This window comes from Sceloporus occidentalis, unplaced genomic scaffold, assembly GCF_023333645.1.
Source record: "Sceloporus occidentalis isolate IW3139 unplaced genomic scaffold, rSceOcc1.0.p SCAF_4, whole genome shotgun sequence".
Taxonomy (NCBI): Eukaryota; Metazoa; Chordata; class Lepidosauria; order Squamata; family Phrynosomatidae; genus Sceloporus; species Sceloporus occidentalis.
The window spans coordinates 69986531-70009973 of NW_028316984.1; the positions used below are offsets into that span (position 1 = coordinate 69986531).

The 23443-nt window shown below is 42.6% G+C and overlaps 1 protein-coding gene across 2 annotated transcripts in view; it reads left to right on the forward strand.

Annotated features, from left to right (window-relative positions):
- Nucleotides 1–4349: 4349 nt before the first annotated feature.
- LOC149313974 (uncharacterized) overlaps nt 4350–23443 on the forward strand; it is a 112846-nt gene continuing 93752 nt past the window's right edge. For both annotated transcript variants that reach the window (XM_089520274.1, XM_089520273.1), the window contains exon 1: nt 4350–4695. The gene's annotated coding sequence lies outside the window, so the exon portion shown is untranslated. The remainder of the gene's footprint in view (nt 4696–23443) is intronic.

Genomic DNA, 23443 nt, shown 5'->3' on the forward strand with positions numbered 1-23443 from the left:
GAGCTAGGAACTCTTGTTTCAAATATTGTCTCAGCCAAGAACTCTGTAGATGAGAGCCAAGTTACTACTGATGCAGTGTACCCAAATTTCACTTTTCAATTTAAAGTGGTGTTCTTATTATATCTAGATTTTCAGCTAAGATTCTTGGCCTTTCAGATGTCACAGTTATACCACCATGATTTGTTTTAACTGCCATGGGTGCATCCTATGAAGTCCTGGGTTTGGAAGGGCATGAGGTGCTGTAGACTATGCACCTTACTGCACAAGGGCTCCAAGCACGGGACGAGAATGGAATAAAAGGGGCTGGGAACAAGCAGGGGATGAGTGGGGGATGCATTTTACTGCACACAGAAGTCCCCATTCTGTTCCCTTCCCTTCCCTTTCATTCCCAATTCGTTCCAGAGAACACAATATTTGAGAACTGTTCAGAACAGTTCTCAAAAATCGCCTCCTCTGGGACGGATTGGGAATGGAAGGGAAGAGAACAGAATGGGGACTTCTGTGTGCAGTAAAATGTGTCCCCCCACTCACCCCCAACTCGTTCCCAGCCCCTTTTTGACTGTTCTCATCATGGGCCTGGAGCCTGTGTGGTAAGGAACTGGAAAAACTACTTTTGAGTATTCCTTGCCTAAGAAAACTCTGTGAAAACTCTGGCAGAGAATGCTAAATACTCCTTCCTAAACTACAAATCCCATAATTCCAGACAACAGAAACATGGCCATCAATGTGGAATATAATGCTATAATTGTGTAGCATGAAAGGGCCTCTGTTTACTCTTCTTGATAGTCAGAGAAGTGTGTGGCTTCCAGGAACTGGATATTTTCCATGGTGGCATCTGGACCTTGCCTAATGCATTATGTTTTATGTGATAATTAAATATATATTTATTTGCTTAAGTCTTTGGTGATAGCTAGCCATTGTCATGGGTTTTAGCTATATTTTAATGCTTGGCTGTTGTTTTTGTTCTACTGCCATTTTATTGAAACATATTTTTAAGTAACATGCAAACAAACAAAAATCTTGTTAAATAATATTGGAGGGGAAGCAGAGTAAAAACACTTTGAATAAAAGCATAAAAATACATCATCAGATATCTTTGAACAATGTGAAGCAGTATGCTATGCTACATATTGGTTTCCCCCCAAAGTAAGATATGTCAGAAGAGATTTGTTTACAGGGTTGGGGTTTGAAAGTCCCTTAGTGACACTTAGTGTGGACACGTTCAGACAGTGTAAAGCCTTACTAGTGTTGGTTTTTTCCACATGCCATGGTTCAATGCTATTGAATTTTGGGGACTTGTAGTTTTGATGAGGCATGCCTAAAAGTGAATACTATACTGCAAATAGGTTATAGAACTAAAGGCTTCCTAGCTCATGTGGTTTGAGCACATTATAAACTTATTCAAACCCCGAGAATGAATTTTTTGTGTGATTTGTATCTCCTCTCTTGCTCCATCCTCTGATTTGTCAGTGTCCTCTCTCAATGTAGGCTTTTTGATTTGGGATTTTGGAAGCTTCCTGATTAGTACAGCCAAATTTTGAAAACCACAATCAGGGACAGCAAGCTTGTATTTTATCCAAATATTAAATTAGAGTATTGATTTCAGTTAACTCAATCTGAATCAGCGCTACATAATTAATACAGTTTGACAGTGCTTTAACTGCCATGGATCAATGTAATTGAATCTTGGGACTTGTAGTTTTGATGAGACATTTAGCCTTCTCTGTCAGAGGGTTCTGGTTGCCACAACAAACTACAAATCCCAGAATTCCATAGCATTCAGCCATGGCTGTTAAAGTGCTGCCAAACTGCATTAATTCTGCTGTGTACTACAGGCCTAGCAATGTGTATCTCTGTGAAATTAATATATCAGCCATATTCATAAATCACACATTGAGCACATTTCTGTCCCTATGAAAGACCCACACCCAGAAAAATGGTATTTTTGCATCTTGTTTCTTCCATATGAAAGGAAAAGATTTCCAAACCTCAAATAGGAGGTGTCCCTTCTAAAGCAAGGGACAAACATTCTGGCCTTCATGAGGGACATCCCTTATAATAAGGGACACCTGCCTGGCTATTCTAGAGAAAAAAATGTTTCAGATGAAATGAGCATTTGGCTAAAATACTTTGGTTACATATTAACATTAACAACCTAAGATATGCAGACAATACAATACTACTTGCAGAAATAAACAAAGATCCTGAACAAAGTCAAGGAGGAAAGTGCCAAGGTAGGATTAATACTGAACTTTAAGAAAACAAAAATAATGACAATGGAAGAACTACAAGAATTTAGCCTAGATAGCAGGAAATTGAAATAGTCAAGGAATTCTCATCCTTTTGATCAAATACTGGCTTGACAACAGTACATGTGAAAGGGATCTTGTAGACCACAAGTTGAACCTCAGTCAACAGTGTGATGCAGCAGCTTAAAAAGCCAGTGCGATTCTAGACTGCATCAATAGAGGTACAGTCACCCCTCCGTTATTGGAGACTTGGGATCTGCTTCCCACGCTTATCCGTGAGTGGCAGGGGGAGGAGGACAAAATGGGGGGTTGCTGCCATTCAAGCCAATGGGGCTTGAATATTGGCGGTTTTTGTTTTTGCAGGGGAATCTGGAAGGGATCCCCCACAAAAACAGACGGGTGACTGTATAGTGTCTAGATCGAGGTAAGTAATAGTGCTACTCTATTCTGCTTTATTCAGACCTCATCTGGAATACTGTGTCCAGTTCTGGGCCCCACAATTCAAAAAGGATCTTGACAGGTTGGAGCATGTCCAGAGGAGGGCATCAAAATGGTGAAGGGTCTGGAAACCGTGCCTTATGAGGAGAGACTTAGGAAGCTGGGTATGTTTAGCCTGGAGAAGAGATAATTAAGAGGTGATATGACAGCCCTGTTTAAGTATTTGAAAGGATGACACATTGAGGATGGAGCTAGCTTGTTTTCTGCTGTTCCAGAGACTAGGACAAGGAGCAATAGACGCAAACTATAGGAAAAGAGATTCCACCTCAACATTAGGAGGAACCTCTTGACAGTGAGAGCTGTTCAACAGTGGAACACACTCCCTTGAAGAGTAGTGGAGTCTCCTCCTTTGGAGGTCTTTAAACAGAGGCTGGATGGCCATCTATTGGGGATGCTTTGATTGAGAATTCCTGCATGGCAGAATGGGGTTGGACTGGATGGTCCTTGGGGTCTCTTCCAACTCTATGATTCTATTGATCAGAATGGAAATTGCTGTCAACAAAGCAGGAGAAGACTAGGACTAGGAAGGGCAGATGTGAAAGCACTAGACAAGTTCCTAAAGTGCAAAGATATACAGCTGAATACCTAAGGAAAGATAGTCCAAGCCATTCTATCCCCCGTCACTGTGTCTGGATGAGAGAATTAGTCACTGGAGAAAGCCAACAGAAAGAAAACCGGCTCATCTGAGATGTGGTGCTGGAGAAGAGTGCTCAGGTTTCCATTGATGGCCAATAAGACAAACCAATGGGTCCTTGAACAAAACAAGCTGGAACCCTTTGGAAACCAGGATGACTAAACTGAGGCTGTCATACACTTTGTTGTAAACTGAGATTGGTCACATCATGAGAAGGCATTAGAAAATGATGCTAGGAAAGGTGGAAGGCAGCAGAATGAGAGGAAGACTGCATGCCAGATGGATGGACTCTTTCAGGGGGGCCACAGTCCTGAGCTGCAGGATCTCAGCCAAGATGATCAAATTGAGGCTGCTGTCCTTTGGCCACATCATGAGAAGGCAGGACTCACTGGAAAAGACAAGGATGCTAGGAAAGGTAGAAGGCAGCAGAAAGAGTGGGAGACCACATGCTGAATGCCATTGGTTTCAAGTGAAGAGGCCATGGGTGTGAGCCTCCAGGACCCAAGCAGAGCGGGTGAGGAGAGGGGGACCAGAGGCACCACAAAATGGAGAACCTTCAAGAAAAACCGAGAGGGCCAAGGAAAAGCTCAGCCCACTCCTAGAAATGGAAATCCAGCCTTCTTAATCCTGCTCCAAATGGAGGGAGTTTGGGGATTCCTCCTGGACAGAAAATGGAGACATAGGAGGTGTATTGGAAAAGGACAAGGACAGGGGCTCTTGGAGAAGTCTCATCCGTCCCCAGGGTCACCATGAAGTGGGCAGCCAACAACAACAGGCTTCTGTAACCAACCTCAGCCTAGCCCTGCTCATGCCCTGCTCTCTGTCTGCCTGCCATCCCGGGAACCCTGGCTGCCACCTGCGCAGCATCAGCATCAGGTGCCTGATCCCGGCCCGAGGCCCAGCCCCCGCCCTCCTCGCTCAGCCTGGAAGGAGGCGAGCACCTGGCGGCAGCAGCAGCAGCACCGCCACAGTCCCCCGCCTTTCCTCTGCTGCTTTTGGGGGGATGGATGATTCTGCTCTTAAAGCCAGCCCTTCCAGCTGCCAGGAGCCAATCAGCGCTGCCTTCTCCCTGGCCCGGGGTTGCTGTGGCGACGGGCTAAACCAGGGGCTGCCTCTCCTCCGTCGCTCGCTTTGCAAAGACCACCGACCACCAGGCTCCTCCAGCCGAGGAGGAGGAGGAGGAGGAGGCGCCTTTGGCCCCAGCCAGGCGAGGCCCGGGGCTGCGCCGGAGAGCAGGGCCAGGGAGCTTGGGCTCCTGCGAGACAGGGGCCAGCTGGAGGAGGAGGAGGAGGAGGAGGCCCAGCCCAGGGCCAGGTAAATGTTGCTGAGGGTGGGGGCAAAAGCAGTGGGGAGGGGTCTGTCAAAGGGGGGAAGGGGAAGGCTGGCTTGGGGGTGCCCTGGTGCAGCAGCAGCTTCCTCCTTTGTGTGAGCTGTGCGCAAGCCATAAAGCCCCTCGGGAGGGAGGGAGGGGGCTGGGGGGGGTTCCCCCTTCCCCCCTTTTTTATGGCCAAAGGGGTGGGGAAGAGCTCAGGGAAAGCCCCAAAGTTGGCTCCCAGAGTTTTTCTCCTGAGGGAAGAAGGGAGGGAAGAGGCTCTCTCCCCTTGGGTTTCCCTGCCTGAGCCCTTGGGCTCAAGCCAGGCTGGCCTCCTCAGAGGAGAGCCAGTGGGGCAAAAGGCTGCCTGAGGCGAAGAGGAAAGGAAAGGCCAATGCCCAAGAGCTGGGGAAAGGACTTGGGGCATCCACGGGGGTCTGTGGGGCTGCAGCTCTCTCGGGGAAGGCATACGCTGGCTTGAAAGAAAAGGAGTGAAGAAAGAAAGAAAGAAGAGGCACCTGATGGCTCAAGATAAGCCCCTCAGCAGTGGGAAGAAATGCCCAGTGGTTTAAGCCAAGGCTGCCTTGCAGAGACACCAGGCATTGCATGCTCCACTGGGAAGTCTAGCAATACTTCGGAGAAATGCTTCTTTCCTTCTCTCTTGTTCCATGGCTTGGGTCCTTTCCTCTTTACCTCCGTCGAGTGTTTCTTAAAACACGCCAATAGTATGCTTTCCCACCCCCCACTCCAAGATTTTATATATATATATATATATATTATATATATTGTAATTTAGCCAGTCTTGTGGGAATTTACCATAAGAAGATTGTCAAAGTTGCCAGTGTGTTTCAGAGAAGAGCTTTGCAAGAGAAAGCAGCTTAGAGGCATACATTTTCCAGCCCCCCTCCCTGGCTGTATACTGACCCATGCTTGCCAGCCTGTAGCATAGGCTTTGCCACAAAGGCAAATGGCTGCATAGAGTGAAACAGAGAGCTGTGAGAGGTTAGTGAGCAGACCCAGCCTTTCCTCCTTTGCCTGCAGTCTGGGAATTGGTTTCTGCTTGAAACAGCAAAGAGAGAACACTTTTAGAAAATATTAATAACATCTTACATGGTTAGGGGTTTTTCCAGCCACCTTCCTTTTGCTATGAGGTCTGCTTCCTCACCTGCCATGCAGCCAACAAGGGCTGCATTCATATCGGATTGTCACATTGCAGAGGCAAGACCCTGCTTCTAAAATACATTAACTCCTTTCCTTGCTGCATCAACAGACTGGTTCTAGAGTCTAGTGACCAAGTTGTGCCTTTTATTCCTCCATTGTCCCCTTCCTAATGGCAGTTTCTAGCATTAATGACAAATTAATGAATGCCTAGATCACAAGCTACAGCTGAAATGACTACCAACGGGTGATGCATTTTCATTTCCTTGCAAGAATTTGCATGCAAGTGTTTGTCTAAGTACAGAATTATTCACACTGGTTCTATCAGTGTGAGAAGCACTGTTCTTTTCGGGTCCATTAAAAATGTGCATTTTTGTTCCGTTTTTCCTTTGCTCGACTGCATAAAGACTTAACAAAAATCGTGATACTTTGCAGCCACTCATTGAGGCATTTGCAGCTCAGTGTCTGTAGCAGACCAAAAAATACTATACATTTGCAGAGCGGTGAAGCAAAAAAATTGCATTGCATTTATGAATGATTGTCTCACATGTAGGATAGCTGATTTTGTACATGCAATAACTGGGATTTAAACAGGGCAGAAAGAGAAAGAAAGCTGAATAGCATCTCGCCCTTTGAATCAGCAGGATGTGAGTCATTTTTGAAAACCCATTCACAATTCTGATTCATAATATATTTTCCTCTCTGGGTGGCTTCTTTATACATATGGATACATATGGATTGGAAGTTCTGGAATGAGTTGGCAAGGTCATTTGTTTGACTGCCTGTGGGTAGTTATTTCATTGCATTATTTCAAAATGTCAAGTATGAATTTAATTTCAAAGTGAATCTATAAATAAGTAGCCAAAGCTAGAACTGCAGTTCTTCCTCTGTAGTTCCATAGCAGAACCTTTCATTGTAATTTTGTTGTTTACCAGGAGGCTAATATTTTCATAAAACAGGAAATAGTCTGTGATTGAGGAGACCCAAAATAAAGTCTCATGTCAAAAATAGGACTTGTAGGATAGCTTGGGGAAATTCCTGGCTTCCCATTCTTGTAGTTTTGTTTGTCATACAGGAATAACGATGGAGAGAGAGGTTTGGGATGCTAATGTAGCTATATAATAAAAATGTTAATAACAGTCATACTTTGCACTGAGAGTGTCTTCTCCTAATATCATTTTTAGGTATAACAAATCATGGTATTAGATAGTGAGAGGTTGTCTTCTGGTATGTCTATTACATTCTGGGCTTTCAATGAGTTCAGTTTTTATTTCAAGGAGCAGAACATAGTTAAATGATACCCAGATTCTGCACATAGACGGTCCCAGTTTAAATCCCTGACATCCTCACCAGAGAAGAAGAACAGGTAATGTGGAATGTCTCTGTCTAGGTTCTTCAATAACCACTACCAATTACAATGTACAGCTTTGGCCTTATAGAGAATCCAGTAGTCTGACTTGGTAGAAAGTAGCTTCTTATGTTCATTTGCTCATGATAAGTTATAGTAATGAATTCCTTGATGGTTGTTTTTCCCCTCCATATACTAAGAATAAACATCTTGTAGAGCTATGGTATAATGCTTTTCATATAGGATATTGCTGTAATTATTTGGGAGGGGTGGGCTCTGAAGAATGGGACTCATTTTTGCAGTTGTGCATGCTGCAGATCAGAGACAAGCAAGTCTTATGGTATATATATGTGTACTAGCTGCATTAATGCATCTTCTGCCCTCTTCTGCATAGCAGATGTAGGGAGTATATGCTTTGGAATGGTATAAAAGACCGAAGGTTCACATTGTATCATCTGTGTACAAGGATGGTGAACCATGTTTCTGGTTAAGTGCTGTCCTGAATTGTGTTATGGACACATCTGTATGGATTCAGTTATGTATCCCTTGCTTTCTGAGAATATGAAAGCTGAAGCTTTTCTTTTAGTACAATTTTGCATACCATTTGAGTGCTATACTTAGATTCACTGATTTTATTGTACAGTAGTGTCTTGCTGGCAAGAATACTTTCCATACCGATAAAATAGAAAATGTGGTGTGCACATTTGTGGGAGGCATATGATGAGGAAATGTGGTTTTAGAAAAAACAATTTATTTACTTAAAGGTGAGAGATGCACAATATTTTTGAAAGAAAGCAAATGCAGAGAAAGTCAGAATATAAGGTCTAGTACTTAAAGCACAGCTGATGGAGTGTTTGACTTATACAGCACAATACAAATAGGTTACCTGCGTTTTGCTCCAAATTCACACATTATGGAGATGTAATCCAGAGTTTGCCAGCAATCCCTCATAGAAAACATGATGATAGTTTCTCATTCAGTGTATGTATATGGTACGTGTTTTTGTGTTAAGATATATATTTAAGTATCTTAGAAATATATCTGAAAATGTAATTTGTGAAATGCCCCTGACACAAAACATTTATACATTACCATATTCTAAAATTAATCAGGAAGCTGCCTCTCATTTCTAAATGTTATAGATCAGTGATTCCCAAACTTTGATGTTCCAGGTGTTTTGGACTTCATCTCCCAGAAGTTTCAGCCGTCTTGGCCAATGGTCTGGGATTCTGGGAGCCAAGGTCCAAAACACCTGGAAGGCCATAGTTTGGGAATCACTGTTTCCTCTTCTCTTTCTATTTTCATTTTCAAAAAGTGTACTTTGTTTAGGTCAAGCTTTCCTAACCTGTAGCCCTGCAAATGTGAGGCCTGCAGTAGATAAATCTAGATCACGAGTTCCCAACCTTTTTGACTCATGAAGCCCTTATTTCTATGGCAGATCCCCTAAGAGGCCTACCCTATGTCTTACAAGTTAATGGTGCTTAGGAATATATATAAGAATATATTCTTATTCTTTCATTTCATTCAATTTTTATTTCTTTCCTTTTCTTGGGGCAGTCGCAGAACACCTGGGAAGTGTATATGGAGCCCTAGGGGCTCCTCAGGGTGCAGGTTGGGAACCCCTGGTCTAGATCTTCCTTCCCCTGTCCTAATACCCTTCAGATGTGTCGGAGTACAGTTGCTAGAATTCTCGGCCAGCTGTTAGCAGGAAATTCTGCTGGTTGTATTTGAACACATCTGGAAGGGATAATAGACAGAAGAAAGATGATACAGGAGATACTCATTTTCAAAGACTGAAAGTGGAATAATAGTTTTCTTTGGTGAGTAGACATACTGGATTTTATCCAAAGATTACTTTGTGCTAATGGAAAATCTTCCCCTAGTGTAGTGTGGGGACCATTTGGCCCTCCAGATGTTTTGGACGATAACTCCCACAGTCCCTTACCATTAACCATAGTGGCTATGGCTTCTAAAAGGCCAAACATCTGGAAGGCTAAAGGCTCCCAACCTTTGCTTTTGTGCAGTGGTTCCCAGACTTTGGTCCTCCAGATGTTTTGGTCTTCACCTCCCAGAATTCCCAGCCAGCTTGGCCAACAATCAGGAATTCTGGGAGCTGAAGTTAAAAACATCTGAAAGTCCATAGTATGGGAATCACTGCTTTAGTGCAAGATGAACTGCTCAGTTTTTGTTGATGCCTTGAATCTATTTTCACCATTAGTTTGTTGTGAATGGTCCCTCAGTCCTCAGTGTCAGTTTTTGGTGCATGCAGGAGGCTATGGGGGATTGGCCAAAAGAAAAAAAACGGTATCCTGCCTTGTACAAGTGGAAGCGTGCTGCACTAGTGGACCACCATCATGGCATTCAGGAAACCACCCCCTTTTTAATATCTTGCCTTAGTTTGTGTTGGTTTTGTGAACTTCTGTTCTTCTTCAAGCTACGTTCTGTGAAATCCAGAACAAACGTTTAGATTGTGTGATAAGCACGAGTAGAATAGACCTGTATAGATTCTAAGAGTGCTTACAGGATGCTGTGTATGGCGGGCTATAGACCGCCGCTTTGCGACAGTCTGCCGCCACCGCCGCTTGCTCCGTGCGGGAGCCGTAGCAGTCACACCGCGCAGCTCCCGCGCGGAGCAAAAAAGGAGCTCCATTCTTGCGGCGCCTCTGTGATGTCGCGAGGCGCCGCTGGCGCATTCGCGACATCATAGGCGCCGCGACACGTCTGGACGCTATGCGTCCGATACGTAAAGATGGCGGCGCCCGTATGAACAGGGCGCCGCCATCTTGTACGTATTCTATACGTACTAGGGTTAGGGGAGTGCGGAAGCACCGCCCCTTCCTAACCCTAGTACGTATAGAATACGTACTAAATGGCAGTTTGTAACCTGCCTGAGATACCAAGACCTACTTGCCAAACCTTATGTACTTCTTTTAAAAGTGAAGAGGGAAGCTATCTTTCTCTCAGGAGTGAATTGATCAGAATAGAAATGGCTTGTAATCTAGTCTAGTCAATTGCCTCTTGCCTGTTCATTCCAGGGTTGTTATTGTTGCATTCTTTCAAATAGTTTCTGACTTATGATGACCATAAAGTGAACCTATCACAGGATTTTCTTGGCAAGATTTGTTCAGAGGCTGAAGACGTTATCACATAGGGAGCTATGTTCGTCCTTCCCAAAAATGGTTAAAGTGGTGACATCCCAGAAAAGCAAGCTCATTTGCTAATGGTTATCACACACAGAGCACAACAAGAGATTAAAGCAATATTAGTTAGGGTCAGATTCGAATTTTGGTATCAAAAGGAAACAAACAAATCCCCATTGCTTGCTTAGAAATACCTTTTCTGTGCATGTTCAAAGCTCAATTCCACAAGTGCACACATACACATGCTCCAGAGAGGGAAGGGGAAACCAGGGGGGATCCTCTTTGACCCAAAAGCCTCAGAAACTGTGTGGGAGAAAGGTAGAATGAGGCTGCCTTTTGCAAACTCTGTAAAACCACAAAGAGAGACAAACAGACACACACAAGAGAGAGAGAGAAAAGAGGGTGCCTGCCTGATTCCACAGAGGGCTAATAAGTATCCTCCCTCTGCCTTCTCCCAGCAGCTGTGCCTTTAATTAGAGGAGGAAAAGCAGCCAGGGAACCTAAAGAGGGGAGTATGTGTGTATCCCTTTAAGGAGCATTCTCCCACTTTGGCACCGCAAGGCACCCTGGGAAACGAAGTCATCTGAGGCTTGCTTTCCACATGGCTGGCATGATGCAAAGGGAGTCAATTCGCAAGCAAAATAATAATAATATAATAATAAAGATTTATTTCTAGCCCGCCCAATCACAAAGAATCTGGACGGGTTACAACAATAAAATACATCAAGTTACAATAGAGTTATTTTTTAAAAAAATCAAACCCTAGACCTACCCCCCCAGACCTACCGGAAATGTAAATCCGGTAGTTTTGCAAATTTACTAATTTCCTGATTGACCTCACATTCTCCCTGCAATCTCTTCTGATTGCATGCAGTGTCATGCGAAAAGCAGCTGCGAATTTGTCCCTAAACCCTGGATGACCCTGCATTGGCTCCACTTTAAACTTCCACTTTTGCCCTGTGTGATAACGTCTTGAGGGAGTGTGACTTGCCCAAGGTCGTCCAGTGGGTTTTCATGGCTGCACATGCATTTGAACCCTGGTCTTTCAGAGTCCTAGTCCAATACTAAAACCACCATATCACACTGGCTGTGCATGCTAGAGCATGGGATTCCCAAAGTTTGGTCCCCAGGGATTTGTTGACTTAAACTACCAGAAGACACAGCGAGCAAGGTTAGCCATTCTGGGATTTATAATCCAGCAACATCCGGGAACTCAAGTCACTGAAATACAGGAAATTGCTGACTCACATAAACGATAAATAGGCATTCACTGATGCTTCCTCCTGCCTGTGTCTATGTTATCATTCCTAAGGTACTGATGCTAGTCCACATCTAGTACCATGAATGATGGCAGCAAGGAGGCAGTAGATTTTACTCAGGAGAGAGTAACAGTGGTAGACATGGGATAGGTTTTTGCTTGTTTTGAGTCTGACTTCCATAATTGGGATCAGGATATCTCCAAGGTCTTTTCACATTACACAGTTAGAGTACTATGATTCCAGTTTTACTCTCATGGTTACATCCTATGGAATCCTTGGGGGTTGTCAGTCTCAGCCTCTCTAGTGCCTCTGACCAAACTACTTATCCCAGGACTCCACAGGATGTAGCTGTGAAAGTTAAAGCAGAATCAGTGCCACAAAGTGAAAGATTCCTTGGTCTCTTTTTGGAGAGCTGAAGTTGCTTGGTTGGCCTTTGCCTTTCTTCCACTGAAACACTTGGTGTAGTTCTTATTTGGCAGTAGGTAAAGCATCCCTTCTCAGCCTGATACCAGCCTTTCTGGGGAGGGGGCATTTTTGTAAGACTGTAACATGCAGGAGGGAAAAAAAAGGTCATTATGAAGGCACGACCTTGTGAATATCTTGTTTATTATTTATTTCTTAATAGGAAGTTAGAAGATGCATATAATATCTGTGCTTTGGTTAGCGCTGCCTGTGTTGTGTGTGTGTGTGTGTGTGTGTGTGTGTGTGTGTGTGTGTGTGAGAACTGATCTGGATTTGGCACATGTTGCATACCTGTAGTCTCCCACTGTGGTATATGTTGTGAAGCTTGACATCTGAGGAGCAGGTGCCTGAATGGGGCTGTCTTTAGGGAATAACACAAGGCAGTAGGCAACCTTAGTGACCTTGTACAATTCTATAAATCCTTTATTGATTCTTACCGAGACCTATCCCAGATCAAGTGACAGTAATATTAAAACATAAATGCAACCACAAATAGCAAAAGGTCAGTGTGAATATAAGAGGGAAAAAGAAGAGGTTATATAGTGAGGGTATAAAAATATGCAAAAATTTGTTTTGTCATTCCTTCTGTATACTTGTTTTTAAAAATTGTTCATGGTAAATCTCTCTGCTTTTAATACTCCCATATCTATCTCCTTCGTAATGCTCCTGTTTTGAGCTCCTGTAGGTGCTTACTCTGAAATAAATCTCATTCAGTTCAGTTAGAACTTAGGTCCTGGTCTTTAGGATTTCATTCCTATTTAGATTGTTATATATAAGAGAAAGATATGCCAAAGCAAACAGATACATCTTCTAAACTCTCTGCTCAGAAAAGAAGCATGCATATGCACAGAACTATGCTATCTTTTTAAAGAAACCGTTAATGCTGATCGTGATGAAGTCACTACACACCTACTCAGTAAAATGTTGTCTGGCACAGTAGGACCAGCATACGTAAGAGCAAGACAGAAAGCAGTGTTTTCTCCAAAGCTTAGTGTTTGTGCATAATCCCTAACTTCCTAATAAATAATAAATGGACAGCGAGATGTTCCACCAGTCTTGTATTAACAATGATCTGGTTCCAGTGTAATGCTAAACTACAGGTTCAGTGTTACGTGAGCATGCTTTTGGCTTGTGTGGTGTCCCTACTGCTCATCTCCTCCAAGGCAGCCTGAGGCTTGCTTGCATGGCATAAAAACATAGTTTAGCATTATGCCTGAAAGAAGCCCAGCATATGTTGTGCTTGGTAATCTCATGTATTCCTTGAAATATGGCCAGACATAAGGTGCTACTTGATAGTTAAGAACTGTGCTTTAATATGGTCAGCATGGAATTTGATCACATAAAACCTTGCATTGAACAGAAGTGTTATCCTGTGATTGGGGGGAAGGGACTTTAGCTTTACAGTTGTTGTAGCCTACAACTCTGAAGGCTTGTGGGATCTGAAGCCCCAAACAGCTGGAAATCCAAGAGCTCGCCATGCCTACTATAAGTAGTGCCCAAAGGATATTCAGATCAGGGTACACATACAAAAACTGCTATTTGAGTTTACCCCTTAAAAATGCTTTTACTGTCATTTGCTGGTGGCAGCAGTGATGCTTATGATTTTTCAGACCAGTTTGTTACAGTGGGCTCTTGGTACCCTCTGGCGTTCAGTTCCAGGACCTTCGTGGATAACAAAATCTGTGGATGCTCGTCCCATTAAACACAATGGCATAGTAAAATGACACCCCTTATATAAAATGGCAAAATCAAGGTTTGCTTTTTGAAATTTATATATATTTAAAATATTTTCAAGCTGTGGAAACTTGAATCTGTGGATATGGAGGGTTGGGCTGTATAATTTTGGGGGATGAGTGGCTTTTTGGAAAAGTTCAGTGCTTTAGGACTTTCATCAGGGTGTAGTAGCAGCCGCATCTTGTCACAGCTCGTTAGTTCTGTGTCCTGTTATCACTCATTTAGCATGTGATGCAAATGCAGCATGATGGGCTCATACTATTGACTGAATTATTTTATTCACAGTCCTATAATTTAGATAATTGGAAAAAAAGAATTTTGAATTATGAAATCGTGGGGGTGTTATTTCTCCTCCTCCCCTTTCCCATTCTAAAGCAAGTTCTCTTTTTGTCAGTGCAATCTTTTGAAGTATTTATGAGAGTATGTTTTGGGCAATTGAGTGAATTTAATTAAAATCCATAGTATATTCTCTAGTGTTGTTTCACACTGATGAGATTTTTGGGAGATGAAAATAATAAAACTCAGCAATGGCCATGGCAGGAGCTCTCTGCTGGGGCTGGTTGGGAACACATTTTTTCCTAAATAGAAACAGAATGTAATTAAATTTTTGTGTACTAGATATTGCATATTTAATACTACAGGGCATAGTGCTAAAATAGCATTTTGTTGGGTATGGAAATAGATCTCTGTTTCATCTCAATTTCCGATCATTGGATTTTTGGGTACACTAGGCAACCAAGCTTCTGGGTGCATTTGTGCACATATTTTCCTATATTTGAATAATGGCAAAGCCATTTTTTGTACAGTTCATTTGAACCACATGGTCTGAATGGTTTTCTGATTGGACCCTTATAACTGGAAGCAGTATCTCAAGAATACATTGATCTCCTAGCCTTTAGCAAATACTGCCAATACATATTCAGAGCGTCTATCTGCAAAAAAGGCAGCTAGTGTTTTTTATTGTACAACAAGTGCTGTGATCTTTAAAAATCTAAAATGAATGTTATCTGCCCTTGTGCAGAATGGAAGCAGCTCTTCCTCTAAGACATTGACTGTGGCAGTGGAGTATTCCACTCAGGGACATCAGAAATGCACTGCATTAAAATAGAAAACCCTATCCATTTAAAAATTTTAATATTATTTGTTGTGAATGTGTAAACTGCTCTGTAGGAGTTAATGAGATCCGAAATTGTTCCTGCTCTGTCATTCCCCAAACTAAGAATTCTGTGTCTTTGTTGAGTGATAGTTGACCTGTCAGATCTGTGCCCTTTGAAATCGATACAGGACATAATAACAGCCCTCCTAATGAATGATGATGTCTATAGTACCTTGCTCAACATGTAAAGGATTTTTAGTGAGTAATTTTGGCAGAGCATCATTTTCTGAATGAGCAATTTGTTTACTTAACAGAGCATGTAGGTTCCGTCTTATAGCAACACTTGAGGCACATCTTGCAGAGAGCTTTCCTGCATTCCTGATTTGCCATTTTAGCATTAATGTAAAAGTTTTTTTAAAAAAACCCTGATGATTGTGCTGACTTTGCTTCTCTGTCCATACAGAGTACACCTGCTGAGCTGATCACATATAGATGCATGACTGCAGTGCAGATGGGTAGAATATTGGTAAGAGCAGAACACAGGCATGGGCTTAATAGTGGAAGTTGAGGATCAGATACTATCTAATATCCCAATTTAGTGGCAGTTTTATAAAACACTTTGAGGTCAAAGTTGTTTGCATAACTATTTAGCTGAACTCCCAGATTGGTTGGTCTTGCTGAGGTCATGAGGTACAGGACCAATTTTAGTTACTGAGGCTTTAGGATATATATATGATGCAGATAAGATGCTTTAGTGCAGCTTTATGCCTTCTTGAATCCTGCCCTCCTTAACTGGTGAAATCTAGCACAGATGGGTTGGCTGGATGGCTATAGGAAGTAGCTTATTCCTATAGCACATAACAGGAAGTAGTGCTTCCAGTTGCCTTGAAGGTGGCAGTGGTGTACTGTTTTTTGAAGAGTCCCAACTTGAACCTAGAGGACCTTGGACCTCTTAAACCATTACTAACCATGCAGGGTGATTAAAAGTGAGGAATTTGACTAGTGGCAGAAATATTGGATGCGTTTGGTGGTCCCTATGTGGTCTACAAACCAACGAGGAAAATCCAGCAAATGCTTCACTCAGCCAAGGACCAGAAAGACCCTCTCACAGCCACAGAAGTTTACCGCATACCATGCAGCTGCAGACAAGTCTACATAGTGACCACCAAACACAGTGTCCAAACAAGAATCAAGAAACACAAGACACACTGCAGACTGGGTCAGCCAGAAAAATCAGCAGTAGCAGAACATGTTATAAACCATCCTGGGCATAAAATGTTGTTTGAAAACACTGAAATTCTGGACCATGTGAACAACTACCATGTCAGGATGCACAGGGAAGCCATTGAAATCCACAAACACCTGGACAATTTCAACAGGAAAGAGGAAACCCTTAAATTAAACAAGGTTTGGCTACCAGTCCTGAAAAATAGCAGGATGAAGACATGCAAATGAGAAATCTGCCAGGGTCAGGGGTTTTCCAGCAGACAATGAGCACTAATCAAGCAGACACTAATCCGCTTTTGCAGACCCTCCCACCCTGAGGCCTGCCATCAGTAACAGAACAATACATATGCAAATCCCTCCTGCCTTCCCAGGTCACACAATATATATACCCAATTCCTTTCCAGGCAAGCATTCTCTGAAGATGCCAGCCACAGATGCTGCCCAAACATCAGGAAGAAACTCTTCTAAAACATGGCCACACAGCCCCCAAAACCCACAAAACAACTATTTATTTATTTATTTATTTTATTCATTTTTATCCTGCCTTTCAATATTGGGACTCAAGTTGAGTGACACCATATATGAGTACAAATTTAAAACAATACGAAAAGTAATAATACAAATATAAGATTTAAAAAACAATTAAACAATTTATGCAGTTCAAACACTAAACATTAAAGATATTAAAATGCATTAAAAGACTATTTACTATCCTTAAAACAGAACTGCACAGCATTAAAAGCCCAATCCTATTTAGTTTGTAAAAGCCTAGTGGCACTGAAATGTTTAGACCTGCCATTGGAAGGGGAGTAAGGGTGAGTCCTTTCTAGGAAAGGAGTTCCAAAGTTGGGAGCAGCCACCCAGATGGTCCTCCCTTGTTCCCACCCAATAAGCCTGAGAGAATTGTGGGTCAGAGAGAAGGGACTCTGCAGGTAATCTTAGTGCTCCTAAGGATCCTTCAAATAACTGGAACCCAAGCAATATAGGGTTTTATAAGCCATAAATTGCACTCAGAAATAGACCAGCAGCGAATGGAACTGTTGCAACAAAGGAGTTGTAGTCTCAGTTAAAAACCTGGCTGCAGCTCTTTGGGCCAACTGAACTTCTGAACACTTTTGACATGTAGCCCACATAGGGTGCATTACAGTAATCCAAACAAGATATAACTAAGGCATGTACCACTTTGGCCAGATCCAACTTCTCCAGGAATGGACACAATTTGTTCACCAGCTTTAACTCTGAGAAAGCAATCCTGGTCACTGCTGAAACCTGGACCTCCAAGATCAGAGCTAAATCCAGGAGCACACACAGACTGCAAACCTATGTTTTCAAGGAGAATGTAACCCCATCTAACACAGGTTGAATCCCTATTTCCAGATATTTCCCTTGACTGACCAGGAGCACCTCTGTCATGTCTATCTGGATTAAGCTTCAGTTTGTTTACCCTTATCCAGTCTATTAAATCTGCTTGGCACCAGTTTAGCACAGGAACAGCTTCCTTGGAATTTAGTGGAAAGGAGTAATAGAGTTGGGTGTCATCAGCATACTGGTGAGGCCTGGCTGCAAAATCCAGGCAATGGCTCCTGATGTTTTCATGTAGATGTTAAATAGTTTAGGAATGAGACTCAGGCAATGGTCAAGAAATTGAACAGAACCCAGCACCAGACTCCAAGGGTACCTCTCCAAGAAAGAACAGATCCACTGTAGAACAGTTCCTCCAAGCTCCATCCCAGAGAGGCGACTCAGAAGGATACCATGGTCAATGGTATCAAAAGCCACTGAGAGGTTCAGTAGAATAATAATAACCAATAAGGACACACTCCCCCATCCAGTTCCCTGTGTAGGTCACCCACCAAGGTAACCAAAGCTATCTCTGCCCCATAACCAGGTCAGAAACCTGACTGAAATGGATCAAGATAAGTCGCCTCATCCAGGAATACCTGGAATAAGAAGCCACCACACACTTTAGTAACATGGCAAAAAATGGCCATTTGGGGACTGGCCTATAAATATTTAGCATAGTAGGAGTCAGGGATTTTTCAGAAGAGGTCATCCTCCTTCAGGTGTGTCAGGACCCTGTCTTGTTGTAAAGAGGCATTCATGACTTCCCTTACTCACTCAACCAGTCATCTTCTAGCCTATTTGATTAGCCAGGAAGGGAAAATGTGGTGGCTCTCACCTCCCCAAGGATCCTATTCATATCCTTAAGATACACAGACTGAAGAGTATGCATCAACACTGGACAAGAATCAGACCAAATTTAAAGTGTTACTGTTAAGATATAGAGCCCTAAATGGTTCAACATCTATGTACTTAACTGCCTGATTGAGTAATGTCATCTGGAAAAGCTCTGATTGTGGTGTGGCCCATCTGGTTACCACACAATGTAGGGCTTTCTGAGCAATGGCATCCTGAATATGGAATTCCTTCCATTATGGACTGACTTGTCCTTTACTTGTTTATCTTTAACGTGCCTATTAAATGCATACTTGTTTGTATAAGATATCAGTTAACAATGTCTTTGCTTCTGCTTGTTTTATTGTATTTTAGCAAGTTGTTATTTTAAGTGTTTATTATTCTTAAGACTTGTGTAATTTGTAATTTTAAACTTGTGCTTTTAAGTGTTTGATTTGTGACTTAAAGTATGTGCATTTGTTTGTTTATTTATTTATGTATTTATTGTTACTCTTGCTGGGCTGCCTATGAGGAAAAGTGAAGTGTAAATCAAATAAATAAGTGTTTTTCTTCTCATGGTCAGATCACATCCTGGCAAGGCTTGGGTGTTCAATAGTTTTCTCTTTCTACAGGGTGAAGGACCTGATGACATTCTGTGCTCCTGGATGTTAATGGGCACAGTGGAATTTTCTGCTGGTAGGGTAGTTGCTTCTGCCTAGGGTTGCCATAAGTCAGGACCTCCAAAGTGGGACAAAAGTAGGACAACATTTTCAAATGTAGGACACATTTTTTTAAAATGGAGGACACGCGAAAAAATTGATGCTTTTTAAAAAATGTTAATATAAATGCATGTTTCTTAGGCATGATCAAAATGGAGGGCATTTTGGCATTATTCCTAGGTGGATGGCAGAAATGTACTTCCCTTTCTGGCCAACCCCCCTCCCCCCATTCCAAAACACACAACAGCACATTTGGGCATTTGCAAACTGACTCACACAGCTAGGTCTTTGCATGCTAATAATAATAATATTGATAATCATGGAAGGTCCCTTTGCAAACTCACTCACACTGGGGGAAGCCGAAAACATTCCCCCCGGCCCAGAGGCCTACCTTTGGTCCTCTCCTCTGCTGCCTCAGTCTGCCACTGTGCTGCTTCTGCTGCTTCTGCTGCTGTGGTGGCTGCTGCTCCTCTGCCCGCCACCTCAGTCCCTCGCCGGCCCTCATGGCCGCAGGAAGTAAACAGAGGAGAGTTCCTCCTCTTTAAGCTGGGTGGCCGGTGGGGTCAGAGAGCTGGAACAGACTCCTGAAGCAGGGGGCAGGCTGTTCTGCCTGCCAGCCAATAGGAGGAGCTCCAGCCTCTGACAGAGCCCTACATGCGCCCGCACAGAACTGTGAGTGTGGGCGCACCGGGCACAGGGCCCGGTTTGCGGAGCTGAACCGTGGTGGCTAAGGTGGCGGCGGTGGCCAGAGGAGTGACCGCAGCAGGCCACACAGCAACAGCTGCATTGGTGGCAGCGGTGGGGGCCGCTGCAAGAGCAGCCAAAGGCACCGCTGCAGCAGCGCACTAACAAAACCTGGGGGCAGGGGCAAACCTAGGACAAATGCCAAACCAGGGCGGGACTATACAGAACGGTCCAAAACCGGGAAATTCCCGCCCCCCCGGCGGGTTATGGCAACCGTACTTCTGCCCAAGTTTTGGCTGCTCTTCCGGGATGACATGGGCATTTGTTATAGTTGCACCCAAATGACCCCTCCCTTTCTTCAGAACTGAATTGGTTACTGTGGATCACCAATAATAATAATAGTTGTTGTTTCTTGTTTCCTGTGTTTTTAAAATGACATAACTGTTAGTAACTCAGCCAGCTAGCTATCTGGACTACAGTAACAAGTGCTAGCCTGTTGGGTGATCAGAATAATGAGTAAAGTAACTAGTTCCCTTCAAATAGTAACATTCGAAGCTCTGTCCATGTAACATTACCTCAGTTGAACTATCTGCCTAAAATGCTACAAAGCATTACTAAAACTGTCTCTGACTGAGTCTCTATTTGCAGTTTGGAAAGCTACTGTATGATTAAAATACATTAGCTTTAGCAGACTTCTGCCCCAGTAATAGTAACATCTCATTAATGTTTGTCTTTGCTCTAGGATGTTTTTAAAATCCACTGTTAATACTCTCATATACATTTAATATTAAGCAAGAGCTGAAAGCAAAATCTCCAGATTCCAAATAATTCTGGTATAAGACGACTTCAGGAGCCTGTATCTCTTCAGAGAATCCCGCATTCCATGGGCAGTGGCCTTTCACGCTCGCTTTGCATGAATCTGCACTATTTTAGCTTGGAGCTTTATTACAGTTGTTCTGTATAAGAGCTTTGTTAATGCCTTTTGGAAACTTCTTCTAGCAGCACTAATGTAGAAACTTGACATTTTCTGTACAGACAGAACTCAGAAGTTGGAGCTGATTTAAACACTGCAGCCTACAAGTCGTGGAAGCTGCCAGAAAGCATTTCCCTGTGGTAGTTCTCATAGTAATGTAATTTATTTCCCTTTTTAATCTCTCACCTTACTTATTGGCCCAGATGTGGACAGCAGCCCTCTGACAGCAGATGCTGGAAGACTGTGTGACCTTAGTTGGATGTGATAGAAGGAGCATCTCTTCGTATTAAAAGGAGAACCGTGCACTCAGTCTTTGCTATTTTCATAGTAAATGTGTAGTACTGGGGAACAGGAGTTGGAATGTTTCCTTCTCTAAATGAGTTTGTTCCCTCTCTTTTTTCACTTGTTCTCAGTGCTTGTCTATTTCTTTCACCCACTCAGAATTTTAGTGAAATAATGTGGTGGTGGTGATGATGATGATGATGATGATGATGATGATGATGATTCCATTATATTAAAAACTGGAACTCAAGATTTTTTTAAAAAAATGAAACAAAGTTAAAAAGCATGTGCAGAGAGATAAGCAAAAAAAAAAAAAATTATCCTGATCTTGTCTGATATGGGATGCTAAGTGTGGTCAGGCCTGGTTAGTACTTGGATGGGAACTACCAAAGAATACCAGGAGCTGCAAGCTACATTTCAGATGAGGGTAAGGATAAACCACCTCTGAGTATTCCTTGACCAAGAAAGCCCTATGAAATTCATATAGTCACCATAAGTTGACAAGTGACTTGAAGGCACAAGCACACACATGTTGAAATTTGCTAAATGCAGTTGAATTATCATTTCCCATTAATACTTTATCATTGTCTGCAAAAAGTTACTAAAGTTTCCATCACAAAGGATAGCAGGATATGTCTTCTCTCCTCTCCTTGCAATTTAGGAACTGCTTTGAAAGAGTATTGTGGGGAAAACAGTTTCTGGATGCTATATTGGACATGAAATGTGCCAACGTGGGCTTAATGTTGAACATCAAGGAAACAAAAATAATGGCTATGAAAGAACTACAGGAATTCATCCTAGATAATGAGAAAATTGAAATAGTCAAAGAAATCCTGTATCTTGAATCAAATATTGATCGGAACAATGACTGCAATCAAGAAATTAGAAGACTAAGACTGGGAAGTGCAGCTAATTCCCCATCACCATGTACACATGTGAGAGGTGGACAGTGAAGAAAGCTGGTAGAAAGAAAATAAACTCATTTGAGATGTGGTACTGGAGAAGCATGCTGACCATACAATGGATGGCCAAGAAGACAAACAAATGGGTTCTAGAACAGATCAAGCCCAAACTCTCCCTGGAAGCCAGGATGATTAAATTGAAGCTGTCATACTTTGGCCATATCATGAGAAGGCCTGACATTAGAAAAACCAACAATGCTGGAAATGGTAGAGGGCTGTAGAAAGAGAAATACCTCATGCCAGATGTTAGGCCCAATCAGAGAAGCCACAGGTCTGAGCCTGTAAGACCTGAGCAAAGCAGTGGAGGACAGGGGGTCTCAGAGATGTCTCATCCATAGAGTCGCTGTGAGTCAAGGTTGACTCTTGGGTAGTTAACAAACAACAAACTACTAATCTTCACTATAACGAGCACAGGACCATGCTCTTTATACAGGTTCTGCTCCTAGACCAGCATTCAAACTGCTATAGAAGAACGGTTTGTGCGGCTTCCTGACAACTGGCCATGACACCTAAGGTTAGCAATAGTGGCATTGGTTGACTTTTGTGTCAGAGGTGCAATGAGCAATAGCAAGTACATGTCTATATTGCTTATCAGAGGACTAGCACCCCCTAAGCAGTTTACAGTGTGTAAGCCAGTTTTTTGTGGGTTTTTCGGCAGAGAATGCTTTGCCTGGAAAGATTGGGTGTATATATACTGTGTGAGCCTGGGAAAAACCCACAAAAAACTATGGATGCCAGCTATGAAAGCCTTCGACTTTACATTGTAAGCCAGTTGCTTCCAACAAGCTGGGTACTTATTTTACCAACCTACAAAAGGATGGAAGGCTGAGTGGACCTTGGAGCCCTGCTTGGGATTGAACTCACAACCTTGTGGCTGCAATACTGGCATTTCACCACAGCGCCACAACTGACATGGAAGCCACCAACCTCCATTAATTAACAGATGTCACACAAATAAAAATCTATGACTGTGCACAGAAAACCAGTAAAGTGGTTGTAGTGGTGATGGATGGAAGGAGAAACATCGATTTTTTTTAAAAAAAAAATGGCAGTTTTTTTAAGCCATGAAGTCTGCAGTTTATAGCTTAAAACATCTAGCTATCTATGCTTCAATGCTTGTCTTCTGCCTCCTTTTTCCAAACCACCAAAGGAGAGAACTTTCATTCCATTGTGGAGTGGACATTTGTCCATTTTTTACAATTTGTGTTTAATTTTGTTTGTGCAGATCGATACAGCTACATTAATTTTTTGAAAACAATAGCATACAAAGGAGTGAGCAAACTCATATGAATACAAAGGTGTAATTAGCCAAATTTTGTTCAGAAATTTGGCTGCACAGAATAAATCAATCCTTGCTGGAATGTTTCGTCTATGTGAAGAAATGTGTTTTGCCTTTCTAGAAAATAAAATGATAGCAGCTTACTCCCACGTTTAAACAAAGCAATTGTTATCAAATGAAAGGGAGTGATCAGGGTTCTTTCTACTTCTGCTAATACAAAATTACTGCTGCAGTGGCAGTCCTCTTTCAGGC